Here is a 23,165-nt window from a genome sequence, read left to right as displayed (position 1 = left end):
ATTTCCTCCTCTGCCGGTCATACGGGTGGTTGGCTAAAGCGGCGCTTCGTATCAGCAGTAGGGACTGAGAGGAATACCTTTCCTATGACTGATTATTGCAACACAAACCCCAAAAATCTGCTTGCTTTGGTATAGTAATAACTGACATTCAAGGCAAACTCACAAGTGATTAATACGTCTGTATCTGTATTCATCAGGTCCCGCTTCTGGCACCCATCCTTGGAGCGGAGGTGTAAATTTGCCGTGGCGCTGTGACACAGACAGAAGACACCAGGAAGGGCCGTGTCATCGGGTGAGTGATTAAACCACGCAGGGAAAGCCTAACGGTTTCTGGGTTAACGCTGTTTTTATGGAGCCTTGCATATAAGCGTCACACGAGAGTACTAAATGATTATGCCTGTCATTCTCAGTCATTAACACGGCTACTAACTGATGTATGTTGCAGGGGATAATAACTTTGTAAAGGAACGGTTTTGATCATTTGTGGGGGGTATTAGTGAATGCAGTGAAATATGCACATGAATCGATTCTGCACATAGGTCTCCCGATGTGACGCTGTGTGGGGTCTCGGTTGAAGTCAGGCTTCTTTGCCGGTGGAGACCGGATGAGGATACGCTCCGCTGTTACGTGTGATCTCTGTATGATGTATAATAGAAGGAGCGAATCCCCTTCTGTGCGCTGCAGCATTTCGGCAAAATCCGGGCGTACGCTGCTTCCCTCAATGTCGTGTTTCTAGTTTTAATCTCTGTGCCATCAGTGCTTACATGTTCTTCTGGCGTGTGTCTTTTCACTTATACATCGTTCGCTGGGTGGCTTCCACAATGTAAATATTACGTTTCCCATCCCAACAAAGTGACACCTTGTTAGTAAAATTACATTGCAATTATTGTGATTATTATTATTATTTTTTTCGGTGAGTAACTATATTTTGGGATATGGCTTTTATAATACACAAGTCTTCATTATATATCAGGTCATGATTTAATAAACTACAATATTTTGATATCTTCAAGATTTTACCGAACGTGGTGTGGCTGCGTCTAATCCTTGAAAAACGTATTTAGATAAAACATTTCAGAAATGCATTATTTACTGCAGAAGGATACATAACAATTTCAGATATCACTTTTATATACTTAAACCAAGAAATTGATCACCACCGTGTTCACTGGAGGCTTGTGGGTTTAATAATACAGAGCACAGGGTGACAATAGCAGAGGATACAGATGCTGATCTGTGTTTGAAGGCACATTTTGAGAACCTCAGCACAGAAACCTGAGCTAAAGCTCGGTAATTATCGGTCTGGATATTATTGTTATCAGATTAGCAGCGGTAGTTTCTATGATACCGATAGCGTGTGAGTAACGCCGCACCCAGATGGCGTCCTCCAAGCCTGGTGTCTTTGTTGTGGTTGTGCTGTGAATGGTTATGATCGCTCACATATGTTTCTTGTAAGCTCGATACATTAATGTGTACTGATGGTAAGCCTGCAATAAAGCTGATCTCCGGAGCTTCCGTTTATTTTATTCTGCTGGCGAAACAGCCTGATCAGCACATAACCCTCTAAAACAGAAACCGATTTAAAGGGAACCTTCCATGCAAACATTTTAAATCTGTATAAATATCATAAATATATAATAGATATAGTTTTCCTTTTAAATCCTTACACAATTACCCTGGAGGAGGGAGATAATGTGGCTACAGGGCTGATGCAACAAATGCCAACATGTTGAAGATCTGACAGTCCACGGTTAGAACAAAACTAATCCCCTAGAAACGTACTTGGATTTCCGTGTTCCATTTGCACATGAAAAGTCCTGGTAATAATGATGTATGGGGTCACAGTTTGTGGGTCAGATAATTATTTATGGTGAGGGCGATGTTGGTAATGCTGCATTTAGTTACAATATTGCTACATTCTGCAGTCGGTATAACAGCACCTTAGAGAGACGCATGGATCAGAAACATTATCCCAGTTACTGTAGTACTTCTGCTGGGAAGCTCGAATTATGCAGATACCAATATATATATCTATCTATCTATCAGACATAACATTTGGTGGAAAACAATTCGGTGCCGCCAAGTATAAAGCATGTAGAGTGACTATCGGCAGTTTGTCCGTTTAATTCTTTGTCAGTAAGCAGGCGAGGGCATCAATTGAACCTTTTCACTTTATTAAAGGGACAGTCAGTGGCAGGAAAGCTCTCCCATTGAAGTTAATTTGTTGTTTGTATTCTTGCTGGAGCGTCCCTTTAAATGTCTATCTGTCTGTATAATGGGACGCAGTTTGGTTTCCATGCCAGTCAGTTATTGTCCCTTGGAGCTCCTTCCTAAATTAATAACCCCCAACATGAGCGTTTGCATCTGCCGTAGCTAGCCGATAAACCATCGTTTTGTGCTTGTTTTTCCTAGAACTTTCTGGCTTTTCAACAAGACGATTAACCTTGGTCAGTATACGACTCGAATGATTCAGCGCTATAAAAATCTATCAATAATGTGAAGATAATAACATCAGTAATGGGAAAACAAATCATCCCCAGATGTTCCTGGTACTAATACTTATTTCTTGCAAGTAAATCAATCCGTAACCGTTCTAATATAAATGAAAGGGCCGTCGTCTTCCTGCTGGTTCTCTGACCCCCCAATAATACATGCCATTAACACAGCCTCGTTATTGAAGATGTTTGTTGGAATAAGTATTAGGGATAATGTTTGCCGGGCAGTATAGGCAAGTACAGAATAGATTTATATAACTATAATACATAAATCACCAATTCTAGCTTGCAGCTTTAAATAGTTTGGAATTGTTTAAAACAAGGGGTTTATGGCGCGGTAGCATTTTTCATTCAAACTTTTTTTTTTTTTTTTTTTTTTTTTTTTTTAAATCCATTATATATTTTTCTCATAAAATTTAGTCATTATGGCTTATTGATGTAGAATCATCATATATTACAGCTCTGTGCAGTGGGCAGCTGACAGGACAAACTGTTAGCGTATCGAGTAGTTTGGGTTTAAAGCTTCATATTCTGCAGCTGAATATGTGACTTATTCATTAGCTCCTTTAAATTTGCCAAGCCCTGTTGTAGACACACAAGTATAATGTGTAACATAAATTACAGCCGTTAATAGTAGTAATTAAACGACCGGCAGCTGTACCGTTTAATATTTGTCCAAATACAATAAAATACGTTTTGATGCACACAACACTAGAATGCGTTTCCGGTGGCTAACACCTTCCGCGGAGCAGCCTTGGGGTGACTGAGCTTATGGCTTCGTTAGGTATGAGAGATGTATTCGTGGTTCTCACCCAGCTGGCGCTCGGCAGATTTGTGTAAATGGTGTTAACGCGTTTAACACGCAGAGTTGTAAGATAAAAGTGTTCACGTGAACTGTCAATGCTTTAGAGAAATTGTAAAATATTGCCAAAAAATAATGCACTAAATCTTGTCTTCTTAATGTTTGATTATTCATCAGCATAGTTTGTTAATCTGAATTAATGAGGGAGTGATATTTTCTGTGTTATTGACGCTTGTAATTCATGTTTCATTATTATGTGTTTGTTAGATTTGCAGTTGTGGCTTCCTTGTGCGTTTCCGTGCCTGGAGTCGAAGGACGCTGGAAGCCTTGCTCTTGATGATACATAAATCTAATGCCCTACAGCAGGGGTGTCCAACCTGCGGCCCTCCAGCTACTGCAGGACTACGTCCCCATAATGATCTTTCAGCTAAGTGGCTGGCTGAGGAGGATGGGAGATGTAGTCCTGCTGGAGGGCCGCAGGTTGGACGCCCCTGCCCTACAGGGAACTCCTACAGATGCATGAAGCCTTAGTCAGGCTGATTCCTGCGCTTGCTGTGGGGGAATTCATTTCTCTGAAGGAAAAAATCCTCTAACTCCCTACAGTATGTAGAAGCACAGAAGAGGGGACGTCTGCTTATCGTCAACCGTAAAAATGCACACCAAAAAAATAATAATGTAACAAAGGGTGAGATACTTGCTGGTCTGTTTGCTGTTATAATGCTGATCCTGTCTCCAGTATGCCTGCCGGTTTTGGTAGAGGCCATCAGGGAAGGCGTTCAATAAATCGGATGTCTAAATTCCAACTAAAGAATGCCTGAACCTTTTTGCACAACTGCAGTATGGGGTAAAAGGACTGTACTGGCCAGACTTTCATTTATTAATGGAAAAGTGCGGCTTTAGAAGTGATGTCACACAGTAATAGATGGCTACGGGTAATATGATGTAGTACCGGCTTATTTTCCGTGACACCGTAGAAGTAGGATACATAGGATACTCGGTTCAGGGTCAGGAATAAACTAAAATGGATTTTTATTTCATGAGCGTAGCCTGAATGTGCGTGGATCAGCATCTCGGATCGGCGTCTCGGAGCGTGATCCGCACGCGGCAGGGAATAAATTCTGCTATTGATTAGGAAGGATACAAGTCTCGCTGGGTGATTATTACACGATCATCATTTCTGTGTTCAAACCTGAGCCGGCCCTTCCTCCGTTTACTTCATCTGCTTCTTGGTATTTCAGACACTTGTCAGGTGCTTAGCGAGGCGGATCTGCTGAAAACGGGGGATGGGAAGCGTTTCTGAATCATTCTGATTAATGCGTATTCATGTTAAATTCAGTCGTTTGAAGGAAAATCTCTTATGCCGGTACTCTGCGGACAGACATTTTTCCTAATCTTTCTATAGAAAGAGCTTATGGTTTCCTAAAAAAATAATAATAATAATAAATATGGCAATCTTAGCATCTTTATATTCTTCTATATACTGTCATATATTGTGCTTCGAGGATGATTTCAGGGCCCCTGTCTCTTATGTTACGTAGTTCAGTGAAGCTGGAAACAATTGGGGGAAATGTTAGCCATTACACCACGTTTAAATGCAAATATAGTTACAGAGAATATTGATAACGTTCCTGTTTAATGCCGCCTTTCATCCCATGCGTTTGTTTTGGCGATTCTTTTTTTGAAACGACGCCAATGTTTATAAATGAGCTGAAACCCCGAGATTTAGACCGCAACATTAGTCTTGTGGGCTGTAATGGGATTATATGTCTACATGGCAGATGCTCCGCGTATTGCGAGTGAAATCTGCTGTGAATGTATTGTTGCTCCGGGACCGCAGCGTTGGGGTCTTTGTCCCAGGTAAGCGTATTTCAGGAGGAACGGCCGCGTCGGGCTTTGGACTGTCAGAATGATGGTTTCCAGCCCATCACACGCTTATTGAAAAGATGGCCGGAGCGACAAACTTACTCAGGACAGTGGAATCCCGCTGCTAATCGCATTCATGGCAAACATATGGGCTGCGGAAATGCAGCCTGAAAACCGACGGAATTGTAATGCATTTCCATCATCAAGATGTATTTTTTCTATTATAAACTGCTGTAGCTGGTAATACACAGCTTAAATTAAAGACGAACTTCCTCCCTTTATTAATTACTGGTATCAGATTAAAAATCGGTTTCCACAATTAGTTTGCGGTTTCCTTTAAAAACAGATGTATAATAGGTGTTCTATAGGTGTGTTTATCTTGTCTAATCTACTAAACCCGCCAAGCTGGTGTAATCATCATAGCAGTGACTGAGTCTTGTCTATAGTAAATTGCCGTGTAAAGGGCGGTAGCAGGTGTTACGGAAATGTATTGTGGAAGTACATTTACATGTTAGTGGTGTGTGTGTGGGGGGGTATTGTAGATATCTGGTGTAAAACCAGGCAGATCTGAGAAATACATTGTAACTGATAGAGTGCTATGTGCAGTTCTTCTAGTAAGAGGTGTATGAATGTCCCTGGAGCCGCACCTTTGTGTATTTTTGGGTCATGTTCCCTTCTGGAGTTGTAGCCGGATCTCAGTGCACGCAAAGTATTACATGCATACTCTGTGACGTTGGCGTGATGTGCATTGGAGGTAGCGGGGATAATTTCAAGCAAAACTATGCCTTTTCTTTTACGGGTATTAAAATGATATATCGGTTTAAGGAACTGTAAACCGGCTGGGGTTACTGTGGGTGTTTTACGTTCCAGAGCAGGCGTTTCCAAGGGGTGTCTTGTGAGCGGCTATCGGTGCCGCAGCTGCTGCTGAGTGCAGCCAAGTGACCCGGTGAATGCATCACAGCTAAGCCTTCCAATACTTGTTACTCGCATGTAATTAATAAAATGCCGAAGTATATCCTTAACCCATAAAATGTCACCCTTTTACCAGATTTTAGTAGTTCTCAAAAGTACAAGATGGAGACCCCAGATCTGCAAGAATAAGAACTTAAAGGGACAATAAAAAAAACATTTGTTTTCCCGTTAATCCGAACCACGTGCTTTCTGCTGTGTAATGATTTTGCGTGCAAGCTGTGGCTGATAATACAGCTGACGGGGTGCACGTGAACATGGCCCTTTCCTGTAATTACTCTTTTCTCCTTATTATTGAACTTTGAACACTCTGTAGCTCACGCTGTAAGGTTACATTTCTCCTTTTCTAAATGTTTACGGTTAATGTGTCCTGGAAATGTATGGCTGGTATGACAACCGAGCAGCGTGTTCCCCGAGCGTTCTTTGCCCTGCCGTGTCCTGTGATTGTCGCGTGAGGCTGCTGCTTGCGACCACACTGTTGTGCATCTGTTGTCTAGTTGTTGGTTTTTGAGTAAAGGTATTTGTATTTAGTAGCACCTTGTTGGTAAAATGCTGTAGAACTGCATTGCAATCTTCCGGTGGGCCGTGTTAGAAAGTTCCCTTTACAAAGCACAAAAACATTTACTGAACAGATATGGTACAGTATATATATGATACACCCTTAAAGTTTGGTAGTACTTTAAAGAAAAAAATATTCTTAATGAAAAAATATGCATTACTGGAATAGTAAAATAGTATCTAATGAACAGGAATACATGCAACATTCTGCACCCTTAATGAAAAAAATATTTTTATACAGCGCCAACATTGCACCCACTTTGCACCTCCATTAATTTCACCTGCACCCATGTTGCACCTAAAGGACTTGTTTCATTAATGTAATATGAATATGTGCAGGAATATTTCTCTGTTAAACACGGTATACATACATATTCCCCGGCTGCTGCTGCTTTATGGTGGTGTGTTTAGTTACTTTGTTACATGTGAATAGCTGAGTGGATGAGTTTTAGAGCAGCTCGGATGTTGTTGGAGTTTGAAGGATTTAAAGAAACATGTATTTCCCCCACTACAGTTGTCCTTTTAACTTCAACCTCTACGTGTTTATTTCTTGTTTCCATGGCAACCTGGACAGATGAATGGGATTTCCAAAAACAAAAACGTTGGCCGAATTTCCCCAAATATAAGGAAGTTTTCGCTGAAATTATAACACAAACTTGTCACAAGTCTAATGTAAATTTAACAAACATTAACACCCCGGTCATTTTATATGATAAATACAAAAGTTCCCCCATCAATAAATTAAAAGAAATCCACTAGATTATTTGCACCCATAAAGCAGTAAAGCAGAAGAGTCCTCAATGTGACCTCACAGTGAATAGTGACATCACTGCCACTGTAAAGCAGGAGAGCGTTCACCTGCTTACTCAGTGTAGTTGGGCGCCCGGCACTTGTAAGCAGCTATTCGTAGCAGACTTGGAAGTGTTTTTACCAACAACATCAGAGATTCTTGTGATTTTAAAAGGGGAACCTTTTAAAAGGAAAGCTATGGAGGGGTGTTGTCTCCTCCATGGACTAAGGTGGATTGGAAAGAGATGCTGCCCCAGAAAACTGCGGAAGTTTTTCAAAAGACTGAAAACAGCTTCCACTAACACCGCAGAAAGGAGTAAGGATCAGAACAAGGAGCACTCGGCCAGTAGAGTCCCTGTCCTCAAAGGGAAGAAGGAGAGTAGCAATACTCAGGAAGAAAGAGGGAGAGAGAGGAAGAGGACCATACGTACTCCTAATGAGAGAGAGGAGAGCAGCCTGTGTTTAAGGGCAAAGAAGACAACCAAACGCCCAAGAACCAGCACAGGCAGCTCTGAACATGAGAAAAAGCGGTGTAGATACAGTGAGAAAAGCAGATGGATTCTGAGGCATCAGGAGAAAGAAAGAGCAGAGGAAAATCTGGAGGAGCGCAGGAGGGGAAAGGTTCCCATGAAAAGACGCAGGAGTATGGAGGAAAGCAGTCTTACTGCAAAAAGATTTCGGAGCCTTCTCCCCATGATGCTCTCCGGCTTCACCTTCCATTCAGTACTGGGTGAAGGAGGGTTTGGAAAGGTCATGTTGGCTTCTGTCCCTGGAAGAGATTCCATGGTAGCGGTCAAAACCATCCGCAAGACAGCCACAAACCCTCAAGACTTACTGAAAGAGAGGAGGATCCTGGAGGTGGCTCGAGACAGCCCGTTCCTGTGTCACGGATATGCAGCCTTCCAAACGGAGGCCTGCGCATTATTTGTGATGGAATATATGGCTGGTGGAAGCCTCCTGTCATATATGAAGAGGGTGGGCTGTCTCACCGACACCACAGCTGCGTTTTATTCAGCTGAAATCATCTGTGGCATCCAGTTCCTCCACGCTCGGGGCGTTATACATCGAGACCTGAACCCAGACAACGTCTTGCTTGACGGAGAGGGCCATGCGAAGATCTGCGATTTCGGTCTTGCTGCAGAAGGCATTTCTGGAACAGCAGAAATAGAAGGAGAATGTGGAACATTCCTGTACATGGCCCCGGAAATACATCTGAACAAAGCATACGGTGTTGCTGTGGACTGGTGGTCCTTTGGGGTGATTCTATTCCAGATGCTTAACGGGGCTTTACCTTTTCATATATTCTGTTCCATTATCAATGAAAGCCCTCGTTATATCAAAGAGCTCTCTGAAGAAGCAGATGACATATTGAAGCATCTTTTGAGGAAAGATCCTCAGTATCGCCTCTGGATCGCAGGATCTATTAGACGGCATCCATTCTTTCAGAACATTGAGTGGGAGGATATAGAGAGCCGCCGTTCAACTCCCCCGTACCAGCCATCAACACCAAATCTCCGCTTGCAGGAGATTCCATTTGTTTTGGACACCACAGAGGACTCTTCATCTTACATGTCCTCTTCATGTGACATGTCCTCTGGATCTTGCACGTCCTCCTCGTCAGGCAGCCAGAGTCTTTCTGGCTTTTCCTTTGTCACTCCAGACTGGATGGCCTGAAGGATGGACGGAGCCCTGGCCAAGATCGGTTGGTTCAAAGTAACATCGTAAAATCATAATAAATTTGAGAAACACCTATATTTTTTGTTATAGTTTTCTTCATGGTGTACAGATCACTCCATATGGCTATGACCTCACAATAGAGCTTCAGAGATCGTGTTTTGTCATTTATGGAGACAGGAATGTCCCAAATAAAGCTGAATTTTAAGCAATCTACTTTACATGGCCCCAATGTCACTTAATTCATGTGATATCACACCCAATAATTCTTCGTTTCTAAAGGTTTCTATTTTTCCATAATTAGCACATTATGGATTGCTCGACGTTCAAATGTTATCACTCTAGTTCTTTGATTCCTTGGCATGTCTTTTATAACTTTTAAGTACTTATCCATCACGTCCTCCCTCCATTAGCATCTCCTATTTCACACCCCTCCTACATGCATACGTTTGACTGCCCCTGAAGCAGCCTGCCGGCTCTACCTCTGCCCACCTAATCAGCCTGCCTACTTACTCACTACTAACTTACTAACTTCATTTATTCAATCACCCGCTAACATTCATTCACCCTCTCTCCCCTTTGATCTCTCTAGTAGACTTCACTGGCCCGGGGGTGGGGGGGGTTTATGTATGCTGACGTCTATGTGCCCGGGACTGCAATTTACAGCTGGCTGTGAAGTCTGTGCACTGTATTAAGAAATTCTTTCCATGCCTACTTTCCTGTTCCCCCTGCACGGGCACCCCCCTGATGAGTGGCACCCGGGACGGACGCCCCCTCGCCCCCCATCTTCGGTGTGGTGTGTGTGAGTGGCCGGTCTGTTTGCGTTGAGCTGTTGGCTGGATTATATTAGTCTGTGTGCCTGGCGTGCTTTCCTGGGCCTCATCAATTAGTAGTTCCCAACGTGCCCTGCCAGGGGGTATTCAGGCTTTTGGAACCTGTGTGTGTAATGTGCTTGGCATTCCTTCCACCCGTGTAGCTCCTGAGTAACCGCGCAGCGACCCGCATTTCCTTTCACACGACTTACTACCTGCGTGTTTGCTTTTTGTTTCATCATTTCCTCTTTCATGACTATATTTGGTTTTGAGAAAAAGGTTCTCCACATGTTTATTTTACATCCCCCGTAAATAATCGCTCTGTTCACACAATTGCATTTTTATCTTAGTATTGGATACACGTATCCAGAGGGCATTAGAAAAATAATTACACAGAGGCTAATAAAAGTCCCAGAAGGCTAACAAAAGTAACTCTATTAATGCTTCACGAGTAATGGAACCTCAATAACTACTTGATATCTGGCTCAGAGTAATAAGAGTGTGAGAGCTGAATCAAAAGGGCCCAGCAGCTGGACAGGCCGGGCGGTATATGCCGTGACGGGAACCATAACTTTATCCAGGGGAAATGGTTTGAGTAACACCGCTCCTTGGCTTGGCTTGTGTGGGGGATTATCTCGCAAGATGAATAAATATCACAGTGTATCAATGTGTCACCCCCCCTCCTTACCCGCATATTACAGTAACGTGTATTCCGCTCCGTTAGGTCATGTTGGATCTTTGAAGCTCTGACACAAACCTTTTCACCCAGCTGTCTCGGGCCCTTCTATAAGGGCAGCGGGGTTGGTATTCTGGTGTATTACAACCAGGTGATCACATTTGGTTATTCATTGCATTCATTTTTGATGCCCATCATGTTAAGTAACCAGCTGTAAGGTGAAGTTGTCGTCCTAGAACACAAACATACCCGTCGAGCGTTGGCACTTCTGTGGGAAAAAGGGAAAAGAAGCTTTCTGAGTCCGATAGCCCGGAGCCGTAGCAGCGCGTTTTACACAGGGGCGTATCGCTCTTAATATGTGTTTGTCATGTCCTGCAGACGTTATGTGTCCGGTTGGCCGTCCCCAATGTTCCTGAATAACACATGTTTTATGATATGCCTCCCCGGCCCATGCTTCATAACAGTAAATGGTTCCTTGGAGTCAGGCGGCATAGTACCCAACGCTTTGCCTTGGCGCTGGGATTCTCTTCCTTCCGTGGGCTCTGCTTGGCTGCCTCTGCATAGGTTGAGTAAATAGCAGGGGATGACGTATTGTTTTCCATCCGATGGTGTGTGTAGTAGGTGTACTGCGTAAAAATACAGAGCTCTGTGTCTGTAACGAATAAAGTGCGCTGGCCGATTATCTAAAGGGCCAACCCGGGGTCCCAGGCAGCCCCCTGAACAATGAATGCATCTGAATGTACTTTGTGAATACTTTCACATCCGTTCTTCTAACGTGCAAAAGAAAAAGATACTTGCCTTAGATAGACGTCAGTGGCAGGGAAGCGGAGAACTTTCTGCGCATGCGCTCTCGCCGAGCCGGCACTGGGCGCCACTAACGGTAACCGTATTATATTTATTGCATGCCAGGGGATCTGACGCATCTCCGGAGAGGGATTCTGCACCCCCCCCATCCCATGCATTTCCAAAGGGGACGGCACAAAAATGGAAAATAACCACTTAAAGGGCATGCATTAAAGTGAAATCAATGGCCGGGGTGTCCGTTTAATAGAAAAACAGTAAATACAAACTTTTTAACGCACCGCTTCCTTACCCTGGGGTCTGTGTAACACCTGTAACAGGCGTGTTGGCGTGTGCTGTATATGTGCCATTTAATGTGTATTATTTAATGGTGTGTTAATTAGCTGCGGTGATGGTGGTATCCACGCACAGTGCTGACCATCGTATAACGAGTATGACGAGGCTGTATTAATGAAAGAGATCGTTCTATTAATCAGATGAGACGGGAAGCCCCCGACGGTTACCTATACTGCCTGTTTCATCCGGAATAATCCTGGCTGTTAAGTAGCCGAGCTCCTGGTTACAAATAGATGAGTGCAGATGCGTGTAGGATCGGAAATCACGTACTTTCTAAGCCTGGGTTCAGTGAGAGTTCATGGCGGTTCTGAGAGACACTTCTTCTCTGTTTGTGGATATAAAGGAGCGAGGCTGGTGCCAGGGAGCCAATCTCTCATATTCATAAAGCGATATAAAGACCTCTAAGACGTGTATTCAGCGCGATATGAACGCGCCTTCTCTGATTATAGAGGAAGAAGTTGATTTCCCCGTCCCGGCTGCAGAAGACGGTTTCATTTTGCAGACAATGAGCTGGAATGGTTACGTTTTTTATATCTCGATGCTGATAGACGTGCAGCAACCGGATCTGAGTCATTTTACAGCAAAGATACAGCATTCATAAAGTCGTGTTTTAAAACCGGTTTTATCTCAATAAGCGTGTTTTTATGCAGACCTGGGGGCCGCCATTGTTGTCCGTCATGTGATATGTAGGTCACTTTCCCTGTACAATCACCACTCTGAGCTGATCCTCTATGGCGGTTATAATGAAGTCTCTTCCTCCATAGACTTTCCTCAGTCTGACTTTTAGGCTGGGTGATTAAGACTGAGCCATACTGTTGTATAATACTAGGCAGTAAGTTAAGGAGTCGGGGTGTTTGGTTAGTAGATTGGGCTCAGATAACAAAGCGAGAACGCACACAAATTGGCAATATGCCTGAAAACATCACGTTAAGAGAAACCTAGGACTGTATGTAAAAGGAAATGGTGCAGTATTTTTCATCTGATTCTAGTAACCCTTTAACTTCTGACAACAGCAGCATTCGTTTTATGTATGGTCTGCTAAACACACACACACACACACACACACACACACGCAATCTCTCTGATTGTAGGAAATATGTATATTTGTCTTATTGTGTCTTCCTTAGAGGATTTATTCCTCCTGTACTTGTAGGCCCAGAACATATATTATGTGACGTCCGGAAAAGACTAATTGGCCCATCCAGTCTGCCCTTAAAGAAATACTTTTCACTTTGATTGTTAGGATAGCACAATGCATCGCCTGTATCACTTCCACTGGAGGTCTGTTCCACATATCTACTACTTTCTGGAAATTAGTTATCTCACATTTACCTTCAGCCTTCTAGCATCAAATCATAACTTCTTGTTCTTGTATGTCTATTTTTTTCCTTTTTTTTTTTAATGAAAATGAAAACCCCTTAACCCCTTATTAATATAAATCATATTCATTCTCTTTGAATATGTTCACGTTAAGGTTTTTCTGAATGCTTTATTTTTTTTTTTATATATATATTTGAACAGTCAATGTTTCCTCCCGCGCTGGGAGATAGTTTATAATATTCCCTTGCCAGGTAGTTTTAGGGGTACGTGAAGTTTTAGGGCTTTCTGCTGCCTGCAGCTAATCTTTATTCTCTAAGCACGGAGCGTTTGTTGTCTTTCACGGGGTTTACGCGTGTAATGATGGAGTATTTGCGGTTTGCCTTTAGTGAATGAGTAGTTTATCCGGCTCCATCTGCTGTCTGGCTGAACCTCTTTAGAAAAATGAATCGCTAAATAGCTTTACTTGTTTGGTGACCCAGTTAGTTTTACACTTTCTTGCTTTTTTTTTCCCCTCCCTCCGTGCCCAATATATTTAGTGTGAATGAATTTGTAGAATCCCTCTCCGTCATGCAGTTTTTACGAGTGTTTCTTCTTCGTTTTGACGCATTAACATTATTCACCCATTTATCGAAGTTTATTAGCTGTTCCCAGCAATGGTTATAATTAGATTATTATATACCCTCCGTTTGTACTCCTACCATTTATTGAGAATCTCATCTTAATACCCATACTGCTTCCATCCCTTTTGCCATCAAACTCCAGTAATGGATAATATCACCGATTTGCCGCGCTGCCCACCTCCCCAAAAGCTTACCGTGCCGCGTTCTCTTGATGATTTTGGGTCATCACAATCAAATATTGTAATCCTTAATTTTGCAGCATGTCACTGCTCTTAGCCATTCACGATTATGGACATGATATAATTAATATAATATTAATCAAATATTTATAACGACTACTTAATATGTAATTATACTCTAGTGTCCCAGGCGTCTTCCCAAAAAATGAATACATAGGAAAGCATTTTATATATAAAAAAAAAAAAAAAAACTTCTTGCCTTAGGGAGAAGCTGCATCTCCAGGCCTACAGAAGAACCTCTCCTGTCCGATGTTTGTTTGCCGTTTATTTGTATTCAATGGGGATACTGTGTAGACGTTTGAATAGCTGGCTGTGCGCGGCATAGTCCGAGTGCCTATGGGGCAATCTACGCTACCCCTTCATGCATTTGCCGGAATTATAGGGGCCGCTCTGCTATCCCATCCATTAACGAGCTTATAATGACCGGCGTGTCCCTTTTACTTATAATGGGGCTGAGCTCTGCTGCTTTATATCGCAGTGTGTGAGCCCCGCGCAGACCTTCAGCTATCGCCCCGACCTCCGTGTCTGATATTACTGCCCGGAGCAGGTGGCCGGCCTTGGCCCAGAAGCCAGGAAAGAAAGCGGTCCGTCAGCAGCCCGCTAACTGCTGTCATGTTCAATCCCCGGCGGATGAGGAATGAGGACGGTCTGGCGGAGGCTGGTAATTACATATAGCAGAGCAAATAAGATGGATCTAATGGAAAAAGGCAGGAGATTCCAGAAGGACTCGGAGATAAGCAACTATAAGTTCTTAACCCATTACATTCCAGGGATATGTTTAAGCTCAATGCTGATTTATATGCTCACCTAATAGACAATTATATACAATTTGCTAAAATTAGAATCCGCTGAGCCATAGCATAGATGTTCATCGTATTCCTTATTTAAATTCCGTCCGTCTGCTGTTATATGAATTTGCTTTATAGTAGTTTCCAGCGTATTATATAGAGAGCGTTTCCAGCGTATTATATAGAGAGCGTTTCCAGCGTATTATATAGAGAGCATTTCCAGCGTATTATATAGAGAGCGTTTCCTTGTCCCATGCCGCTGACGCGTCTCTGGATGGAATCGCCGGTTAACCTGCTCAGGCGCTGATCGTATTGAATTCGCCTTCGTACCTCCGGACAGATCTAGTCTTCGATGAGTTCTGCGTTAGGGGGTCTCCTTCGGAGCGGTTAAAACGCATTAGCTTTATAACACAGCGGCATGCTGAAACGCGCTACGAGAGTTTCTTTCCGGTGTTTCTACGTCCAGCATGTCGGTTGTGGTTTGGCAGCGATGGTGTTATAATTATGCTCGGGAAATATTTGCCACATTTTTCTTTTTTCTCTCATTACGATAGAAATTAATCGGCAGAAAATAAATTCTCCGGCTGAACCGGTACCCAAAGCACCGTCAATCATATGTGGAGAAATAATTTTTTACCCTTTGCTAAATGACATCAGGGGGCAAATATTTAAGGCATTTTCTTTAAATGGAAAGCGACGTGAAGAGAATCGTGAAAGCAATGCTTTTTAAGCGGTTACTTTTTAATGATAATTGCTTTTCCTATGTTGGAAATGAATTCCCTTCCAGCCTGAATGTGATCTCCACTTCCAGAGACGCCGCTCGCTTTGGATCTGATTTATCGTTTAACCCAATGCAGAAATAAGAAAAGAGGCTGCTGGACGTGTGCCCAAAAAGCACAGTGACCCCCGACAGCTTGACTGCAAAACCCTGACAGCCCGATCGCCCTAAACATAAACTGCTTTGTGAGCACGTAAACCCGGCGAAGCTTCTGTTTTGTCCGATCGGTCTGTTTCATGGCGTGATGGCTGCGTGTAAAGTACCGGTTAAAGCGCATCTTCCTTCCTCGCACTAATGAGCTGCCGGCCCCGACGCAGACGCAGGACTCCGCTTCCCGGCATGCGCCTAACCTCAGAAATCCTTCTTAGCAGCCGTCGAACAATATTGTTTCATTTCAAAGCTGCTTTAGCTAAATGCTATAGGAAATAATACGGCCGAATGTAAAGCACATTTATATAGGATTAATCCCCTAAACCTTTAATGCGTCCGGCTACATATATGTACATCGTGCGCTGTATGTGAGGGACGCTCCGTGTAAACTCAGCCTGATAAGCAGACATGGATAATAAATAATAATTGGATAATATAAGTGGATGTTGGAGGTGCTGACCGTGCGATTGAATTATGCCGCTCGCAGGCCGGGGTTCCCGGATGATGCAGAAGTCGATAATGACTTTATATAGTAAACGGGGAATGTTTTCCGGTGATTACGGAGTAATTGGCAAATGTTTTTTCTCTTTAAGAATCTGCCGTAGTAGAGGCACAGAAGGCACACTATTTAGCTTTGTGATGATTGTGAGATTGATGCTGGGCGGTGGATCTGGTCTCTTTAGCAGGATTGTTACATTCCCATCTTTTCTGTAACCCAATTTCTCCTTAAAATATCGAAGTGTTTCTTGGCAGCGGGACAATCCGTAACAACAGTGATTTCAGCCCAGTCACCACACGGAAAGCTGCGGGCTCGCTGTGTGATCATCACGTTTAATGCAGCCGTTTAAGGATAGCTTTTATTACCTGTAGGCTTTTCTCTTGAGTTTAATCGCGGTCTTTGACTTTTCACAAGAGTTTCACTCATAAAGGTGTCTATCCACTAAACTGAGGACTTGGTTTCATTATTCACTATGAAGATCCAACGCCAGTAGATTTGTCCGGCGTGAAAGGCTGCGCTGGCCCTGTGTCATGTGTTCACTGATTATATTGTCATTTTTTATCTAGATGTATAATATATGGTGCAAAGCCGTAGCGTGTTTGTGTGAGGCGAGAGCGTCTTGGTTATGTTTAGGAAACAGGAAGGGGTTTGGGCTGAGACGGGACGAGCGCGTTAGTCTCGAATTCAAGAGTTTGGTTTTTAGGGCCATTTCCGCTCAACTTAATGTTAAGACAGAACCAAATAAAATGTAGAATTCAGCATATCCGCGATCTGTATGCGATAATAAATGATGCTGGGGAAAGTAAACGTTTGTTTGCATGCGCTGAACTCTCACATTCTTATGGCTTATCCTTAAAATGTCTTTTTCCTTGTTTCTGCAGAATGTTGGCTTTGCGAGCTCAGGGAAGACACAGCAGGGAACAGAACACGACAGAGAGGTACGTGCAGAATCGCTACTCATGCCGGCTGTCTTTTACTTTATAACCTCGTGCAGAATATTGTTCGGATTGACTTCCGGAACTGTTCGGTATTTCTCATTAAAAGCCGGGCCGTTACAAAGCATTCCGACTTCTAAACATAGCGAGTTTCATCGCGTGTTCTCTCTTTTGGGGGCTGCATAGAGTTGCGCGTCTCATGTGTGATCATTGAGGCCGCGTAATGGGGGGCCGCACTGGGTTATTGTTAATTGAGAAGTCTGTATATATTGAGTGTGAATGTTATGAAGAAAATGTTTTTGTTTTATATTTATTCCATTATATATCTTTAGCGTTTGTTTTGAGAAGGCAGTTTAGGAATGGCTGCTGTTATCTCTTTTGTATGTTTGTTATATATCTGTCACTTTGTCTCAGGAAGAGTATTCAGCACAGAATGTATATCAGAGTATTCTCGATGTACTTTAATATACATCCTTCAAGAAAAGCTGCAACTCCAGAGCTGCAGCAGAATGCCTCCTCCGTGTCCCAACATTTCTCTCTCGGCGACAGTAAAGCCTTCCCATTTAAATCAGTGGGAGTGTTTTCCGTGCATGCACATGGGAGCTGACTGGTGGGATGTATACCACAACAAACCCCCCCCCCCCATCCTTTCACAATGGGGCGGCTTAGCTGTCATATACGTTAAAGCGCACCGGATTGCTGTGAAAATGAATAAAAAAATCTGAAGAAAACAAAAACTCTTCTCCTTTTATATAAATACGCTTCCTGCTTAACATTTAGCAATTATTGTGTAAAGATGGGGAAGTTAAAGTCGTGTACGTCAGGTCATGGATACCATATTTATTCACTTAAAATGTATCTTAGTAAATGAAGATACAGGCATTGGCTGAAACACCTAAGGGAAGAGATCTTCAGCCCTGGGGGGTCCTTGAACAGGCCCCTTAATTTTAACTCTGAAATGCATGTTACAAATGTGTTATACATATTATATGCATATATTACTTTGCATCATTGGTCCCCAAAATATTTTTGGTTATAATCAAGTAGTTCTCAACACAGCAAGTGGCCGCGGCCTGATATATTAGAAACGCATGATGTCATACATACCATTCACATCGTGTACTGTGGGGATCCGGTATTACTCATGGAGTCTGTGAATGCAGATGTGTGATGCGGAGAAAAGCAATGATTATTCTTATTTACTAACTGCCCTGCCATATAACGCGAGGCAGATATCTGGACTACCTCTCCCAAACCTACGAGACTAAACCTCCGCAAGCTTTCGCCGTTCTCCCATGCCTCGGGATAGCCTCTGTTTATCGCTCTTTGTTCTTGTTGTAGCTAAGCCTGTTGTAATAATGCGCTGTAATCTGTGTGAATCCATCCTCATTTATGCCTTAAGTATAATTTTTTTCTCCTTACGCTGTGACTACAATGTAACCGGCGGGATGAGAAGCCGTGGATTGCATGGATGGTTCTCTCGCTCGGCCTCCTGCATTTCTGTTTTCCGTCTGTAGCTGTATTGGCGTGCGAGCGCTTCTGGACTGGGAGTATATCTGACCCCCCCCGCGTATATATTTGACCCCCCCCTCATATATATCTGACCCCCGCGTATATATATATATATATATATATCTGACCCCCGTGTATATATATATATCTGACCCCCGCGTATATATATATATCTGACCCCCGCATATATATATATATCTGACCCCCGCATATATATATATATCTGACCCCCGCATATATATATATATATATGACCCCCGCGTATATATATATATCTGACCCCCGCGTATATATATATATCTGACCCCCGTGTATATATATATATATCTGACCCCCCGCGTATATATATATATCTGACCCCCCGCGTATATATATATCTGACCTCCCCCGCGTATATATATCTGACCCCGCATTTATCTGACCTGTGTAACGGAGCGAGTTTGCCAGTTGATTATTATGCGTAGTAATCCTTCCTTCCAAATATTTTTGCGTGAAATGAACGTCTAGCAGGAACGCGATGAATTACGAAGCACCTTTTGTGCGTCTTTATCTTTTGAAAGAAGGATAAGCATGGAGGAGCCCGTCCTGTTATCCCGGACACGTTACAGAGCAGTGAATCACAGGTCTGTTACACGCGTGTTTTGTGCTTTACATGTAGGAGTTTCTTTCTAATGGCTACATAATGGGTGATCACGTAGCAGATACGTTGTGGGTTTGCAGTGACGTTGGATTGTGTTAAAGGGCCGTTGTGCATTAACTGACGGATTGCTGGTAAGTAGACACGGCTTCCTGACTTTATCGACGTGTCTGAGTCTCGGATGCTGTTGTGATTCTGCTAATCTCCAGATGAAAGTGATGGAAGTTGGTGTCGGACAGCGAGCCGAGACAGCCAGCCGTGTTCTTCAGCGCAGCGTAATGCTTCTCTGATCAGACATGGGGAGAGCGGCAGAGGGTAATACCGTGAGTGAGTTTAAGCGCGCATGGGACGCGATTGGTTCTTATCTGCTGACACATTCCGTGTTTCTGAGAGTTTGCAGGAGTTTTGTGATTTTTAACTCCCTCGCTTCACAATTTATTATGAAGGACCAACTCTGGCACGTTTCTCCAGCGTGGAGGGCTGAGCTGTCCCTGGAAGATGCATAATTCAATGTGTGAGGAGACTTTGAAGCAATCTCATTACATTATACAGGGCCAGACCAGCTCTTCCTGCAGCAGGAGCTCACCAGGGTTGGCTCAAGGAGCTGAAACAGTTCTTCACCTCACCCTTTAGTGAATAAACCCCAAAGAGTTTACGTTTAAATGTAACTCGATAATGCTGCGACGTGTGACCAAAATCCCAAGTCTTTGTACTGAAAGCTCGGCCCTGGAATTTGTTATGTTGGAGCTTCGCTCGCCTCTGTGCTTCTGCAAATACAGACTCAACAGAGATGATATAAAACATATTACTGTTTATGGGAGATGTATGTCTTTTGGTTAGTGAGTTACGAAATAAAACTGAAATGTATATACTGATTTCCCTTAAAAATGTATATCAAGTAATGTGCATTTATACGGCGTGGATCGTCTTCCTGATCTCTTTAAAGACAGATGCTCCTTGTAACTTGGTGCGGCCCGACAGCATTTTGGTCTCTTCTTTATCTGTCTAATGTTTTTATCTAAATCTTTCATTTTATGATTCCTTGAAGCGTCGCTTGGATCCAGGTAGAGGAAAGTATAGACCGTTTTGGCATTAAGACGAGGTAACAGGTGTTGGTCACATTGGTGTGAGTTGAGGAAGGTTGGCCCTGGTGGACAGGTATCTCCCGCTCTTATCTTCTGTCCCACGCTTGCTTGCAGGGAGCGGAGTATAAATGAATGTAAATGAAATATTGCTGAACGCGTTGGACCTTACAAGCCCATGAATGTGTATGATTGATATTCTCTGCATGGCTACCATACCAGAGAATATATTGGCCCGGATAACATGCGGCTTTATGCTAAGTGGCGGGCCTGGGCTTTTTCAGTATGTGATTGGTGGAAGCGCACCTTGCTCCCAGAATGCATTGCTCAGGGTTTTGCAAGACACCCCGAGTGTTCCTGCGGAAATGAATGACGTCTCGTCCGCCGTGGCCCCCGTGTTCATTATCAGATGAGACGGCGCTGGGAGAGTAACTCTTCGCAGAAATGTAAACAGGATGCTCGATAGGAAGCCGCGCGTTTCGTCAGACGCCTCTTAGTGCTGCGGGGCAGTTACATGAAAAGAAAACAGAAGATATTGGGTTCCTGGTATCTGTATGTCTCTCAAAACTGTCAGTATCCGTACAGATACCAGGAACGGGATACTCCTGCCTGGTATTTTTTGTACACGCACTTGATTTGAATATTTCCGTCCTGAAGAAGCCGGGTATGACCCGGGAACGCGCCGAGGAGCTGCAGATGGCCGGCATGTACTCCGGTTTGTGTGTTTGCTGCTAGTTGTGCGCTCTTTGCACGTGGGGTTGAGTGTATACACCATGAGTGTCTCCTCGCTGTCTGCGAGGCATTAGTTATGATACCGCGCCATTGGGAATCTTTAATGTATCTTTAGGAGTAAAAGGATCGGTTGGACGAACTTCTGTGATCTTCTGCGAGGGAATAGAGAAACATTCCATTTGCTATCCTTTTCTCTTACACTATTACACTATGACTGTTTTATTTTCATGTAATTGCGGCCCGATTTATGAAGGCTTGTTTCTAATAAAAGTATTGGTTTTGTCACCTATTAGTATTGTGGCTGCACTTAAAGTGCGTCAGCATTGTTTACCCTTCAGATTGACCAAATTATTGTGCCTTTCTGTTAAAAAGAAATGCACATTTTCTTCCTAATGACCGTTCCGCAGATATGTACCGCGAGCAGCCGTGTCTAGAGTATACCGTCACTAGACGTGCCAAAAGTGATCGTGACATCGCTGTGCCAGCTAATATTTAGTATCGTTCCTGGAAAATACTTTATAGATACATTTTAACATCAGTCATGATGAAAATGACCTTTTTTGGAATGTTCAGCTTGATTCAGAATCGTGATTTTTTTTTATTTTTTTTTTTTTTATTTTTTATTGGTTGCTTGGTAATAAACGATATACCGTATGTTGTGTGCGGCACCAAAGACACGTTTCAAGTACCTTAACACCGCACAATGTCTCCATACTGTCTTTACGGGACATGCTTTGGGAAGCTGAAGTGAGATCCTTTACCTTCCATGGGGTGGGGGCTATACCGCATACTTCCCAAGTGTCCCTATTTAGGAGGCACAGTCCCTAAAATGGCGCTATTGTTCCACAGCCCTAAAGACCACAATAATGCATTTCTACAAAAAAAAAAAAAAAAAAGAAATATGACCCATACTAAAACCACCTTTATTGCTCTAATCCTCAAGATTGTAAGCTTGCTCTCCCCACCCAATGTATCGGTTTGTCTTAGTCTGTCAATTCTAGTCTCGTCGGACCCCTTGAATATATGTATTGTATTAAGCGCTGCGTAAACTGTTGGCGCTAAATAAATAAAAGATAATAACAAAAGTAACCAATAAGCAACACTTTCTTACGTGCTATACCTGTAACCAGTATTTTGTCACTGAGAAGGTGGTGGGTTCGTTGAATAACCTTCCGGTGAAGTGAAGAGAGGATAAACCGCTCGGCGGTCTTTAGCGTAAGGCAACGCCAACGACTGAGTACGGTTTGGAGAACATGGAAATGACGTGGACCGCATGACCCTTATCTACTCTGTAGAGTTTCTGAAGGCTTCATGTGACCCCACTGCTAACACATTTAGCTTTAGAGGTAAACCCACCTTACTCACTAACCCCTCTCCATAGAGGCATCTGGAACATTCTTGTTAATGTAACCGGATGATGTAAACCTGCGCAGGATGGTCTTGTTCCTCCGGGTTGTGTTCTCTGTAGACCTGATGGAGCCTGTACTAAACCTGCCGAGCAAGGAGTAACGGCTTACTTTATCTTTTCTTTTCCTGCTCAGATACAGAAGGCTTTCCTTCACTATTAACCCTCCCTTCCAGCGCTCGTACAGCTTCCGTGCCTCGTGGATGCCCTTCTGCGTAAGATTAATGGCGTCTGCTAACCAACATCAAGCTCTTCTCCGCTACGGGCTCGCAGTGCGGATACGGGGCATGATAATATAAACTATCCACTTAGTTACGGGGATTGCTAAATACAAAACCATGACTTGTGATATGTTAAAGTTCATTTGGCTGATCAGATTTTGTAAGTAAAATGGATGAAGCCGTATTGTGTGTGTTTTAGCTTTGTATATGTATATACATAAGTTTTTGGGTCCTCAGAGGTCTCCCGTTCATATTGAGTGAAGCAGAATGAAGAGACCTCCAAGGTCTTAAACTACTTTTTGATTACGTTTTTTTCTGTGTTGTAAATATTGCTGTTCATTTTCGGGGGATTTGGGAAATGCAGTTCTTCTTTTGAGGACTTAATATTTGAAGGAAATGTTAAATCGCCATGGGGACGTTACTTGTATAAAAGTTATTTGCCCCTGCATACTTTCCTCTAACTTGTTTTCTA

The 23,165-nt window shown here is 43.1% G+C and overlaps 1 protein-coding gene across 1 annotated transcript in view; it reads left to right on the top strand.

Moving 5' to 3' along the window:
- The window catches only part of ERBIN (erbb2 interacting protein), a 91,618-nt gene that overhangs the window by 22,082 nt on the left and 46,371 nt on the right, over window positions 1-23,165 (top strand). The window contains exons 2-3 of the mRNA XM_053448006.1: window positions 198-292; window positions 17,051-17,107. The gene's annotated coding sequence lies outside the window, so the exon portion shown is untranslated. The remainder of the gene's footprint in view (window positions 1-197; window positions 293-17,050; window positions 17,108-23,165) is intronic.

The sequence above is a fragment of the Spea bombifrons genome, chromosome 1 (assembly GCF_027358695.1).
Source record: "Spea bombifrons isolate aSpeBom1 chromosome 1, aSpeBom1.2.pri, whole genome shotgun sequence".
Lineage (NCBI taxonomy): Eukaryota > Metazoa > Chordata > Amphibia > Anura > Pelobatidae > Spea > Spea bombifrons.
This window is presented reverse-complemented; position numbering and strand designations above follow the sequence as displayed.